Source organism: Myotis lucifugus, unplaced genomic scaffold (genome assembly GCF_000147115.1).
Source record: "Myotis lucifugus unplaced genomic scaffold, Myoluc2.0 scaffold_164, whole genome shotgun sequence".
NCBI lineage: Eukaryota > Metazoa > Chordata > Mammalia > Chiroptera > Vespertilionidae > Myotis > Myotis lucifugus.
The window spans coordinates 105372-108364 of NW_005871212.1; the positions used below are offsets into that span (position 1 = coordinate 105372).

General features: G+C 38.5%; 1 pseudogene; it reads right to left on the reverse strand.

Annotated features, from left to right (window-relative positions):
- Positions 1 to 771: 771 nt before the first annotated feature.
- LOC102423503 lies at positions 772 to 1166 on the reverse strand (annotated as a pseudogene).
- Positions 1167 to 2993: the final 1827 nt, after the last annotated feature.

Genomic DNA, 2993 nt, shown 5'->3' on the forward strand with positions numbered 1-2993 from the left:
CAGTACATATCAGTCATCAGTGTGAAAGCCAGATATGAGGAAAAACTTGGTGTTAAGAATATGTATTCATGAAGAAAATATTAAGCATATATATATATATATATATATATATATATATATATATATTTGACCATCCGACCAATAACCATGACGTGCAATGACCACAAGGGGGCAGACGCTCTGCCGAGCTGTGGTGACTTGGCATTTGTGGTTCTCAGGTGACACACCCGGAACCAGAGAGGAGGGAGCCCAATTCTGGGGTGCATCACCAGAGAACCTCCGTCTCGCAATCCAGGACCCCTCAGGGGATGTTGGAGAGCTGATTTCAGCCTGATCCCCGCAGGCCAGGCTGAGGGACCCCACCAGTGCACAAATCCATGCACCGGGCTTCTAGTTACAAATGATAGCCAAATGCAAGAGGTGTTTTCTATTATATGTAACATATACATATCATTCCACAGAGCCACACATAAGTAATAATATTATTCTAATGAACTAGTAGCAACTAATAACAGCATTTATCATTTGACTATATAAAATATTGCTTTGTTTTTACAACATGGGTAAAAATATTACATCACATATGTATTAAATTTAGACAAAATCAACTATAGTAACTTAAAAGAAGGACTTTTTAAAAATTGTATGACATTGTTTAAGAAGGTTATATAGGTTTTGAGTGCATATTTCTATAAACATAACCTGTGTATTGCATTGTATGAACACCACCCAAAGTCAAATCATCTTCTGTTGCCATGTATTTGTCCCCCTTTACCATTCACTACCCCCTATCCTTATTGTGGGAGAATAAGAAGGTCCCAGGCCTGTGTAGACGAAGTTGTCAGGGGTACACAGAGGTATGGTGAGGGAGAGGTAGTCCCCAAAGATGCTCCAATGGGACTGGTAGATCTGGAAGATGGTGATCCAGGTGTGGAGTACAGTCACCCAGAAGAGAAAGTCCACAGCTAAGTGCAGGACATAGCCTTTGGTTTGACTCTGCTCTGTGTATGCTGGGACAAGGAAGGCTTCTCAGAAAAACCAGAAGATGTTGACCAGCCAGGGAAAAGGCAGGAAAGCAAACCCACCCAGGCAGTATTTTTGGCATAGGTTCAACTTCAATTATTGGACACCCACTCCAAGTTCACAGCTGCTCTGAAGAAACACATAGTCGGGAAGGTCTCTGTGCTTTCTCTTCTTATAAGAATACTAATCCAATTATGAAGGCTCCACCTTTATGACCTTATATAAACATAATTATTTCCCAAAGAGGCTTCAGCACAGGAATTTTATTGGAACACACTTTAGACCATAGCAATGGTAGATTACAAACTTTGAGCTCATGGACCATGTTTTTGACCTTTGATTCTTGAAAACTTCTATAGTAGGGCTTTGCATATTTTGTACTCAATAAATATATGGACTGCTTGTCTAAAACTAATCATAATAGCCAGCATTAATCATATTCATTTTAATTCATATTCATTTTATTGTAAAATTCTATTAGTTAGTTAGGGTTGCCATAACAAAATACCACAGATTTGGTGGCTTTGACATCAGAAATTAGTTTTCTCACAATCCAGGAAGCTAGATGTCTAAGATTAAGGTGGACATTGGGAGGTTTGCTTTCTCTGGAGGTCTTTCTCCTTGGATTTCTTCTCTCTCCGCCTTCTCACATGGCCTTTCCTCTGTGCACACACACTCTGTGTTTCTTCTTCTTATAAGGACCTCTTCTTATACTCCTATGGAATTAGAGTTTCACTCTTAAGACATCATTTAACCTTCATTAACTCCTTTGATGTCCTATCTCCAAACATAATGGAATTGGGAGTTAGAGCCTCACCTTATGAATTGTGTGTGTGTGTGTCGGGGCGGGGGGGGGTGGGGTAAGGGGGGTGCAATTTAGTCCAAAAGCTCTCACAAGCTAACTCTCTTTACATTCTTATCTCATGACATTAACCGAACATAGTCACAGTGCCATAACTAATTTGCAAAGTAGACTGGGAATTGTAGTCTTTATTCAGAGTGCCCACATGCCCTGCTAAAAACTCTATTAATATGGATGAAGGAATGAAATAGATATTTGTGGGCAAATAAGAAATTGGGAGGCACATATGGCTCCTATGTTTTATACATAAAGATGAATATAAGAAAATTACATGTTTATATACACATTGTAAATGACAAAAGAATAATTTTTTCCTTGAATATTGCAAAGCATCTCATATTTAACAAAAGAGGCTAGTTGAAATTCACTAAGTATTTCAATGTAACACTTGAAAAATAATTAACAATCATATTTAGAAACAAACTTTTACATTTATTTAATTAAGAAAATGTTTTTCATTTTCATGTGGTTTTTTTTATTTTTTTTTTATTTTTATTTTTTTAATATTTTTTTATTTTTCGCTTAAAGTATTACAAAGGGTATTACATAAGTGTCCTTTTTTTTCCCCCCCGCCCTTGACACACCCCTACCCTCCCTTACCCCCCAGTGTCTTATGTCCATTAGTTATGCTTATATGCATGCATACAAGTCCTTCGGTTGATCTCTTACTCCCCTCCCTCCTGCCCCCCAACTCTCTCTGGCCTTCCCACTGCAGTTTGGCAATCAGTTTGAGGCAGCTCTGCCTCTGTATCTATTATTGTTCAAAAGTTTGTAATGGTCTTTATTATCCATGAATGAGTGAGATCATGTGGTATTTTTCCTTCATTGACTGGCTTGTTTCACTTAGCATAATGCTCTCCAGCTCCATCCATGATGTTGCAAATGGTAGGAGTTCCTTCTTTTTAACAGCAGCATAGTATTCCATCGTGTAGATGTACCACAGTTTTCTAATCCATTCATCTACTGATGGGCACTTAGGCTGTTTCCAGATCTTAGCTATGGTGAATTGTGCTGCTACGAACATCTGGTTACATATATCCTTTCTGATAGGTGTTCTGGTTCTTGGGATATATTCCTAGTAGTGGGATCACAGGTCAATGGGAGTCCA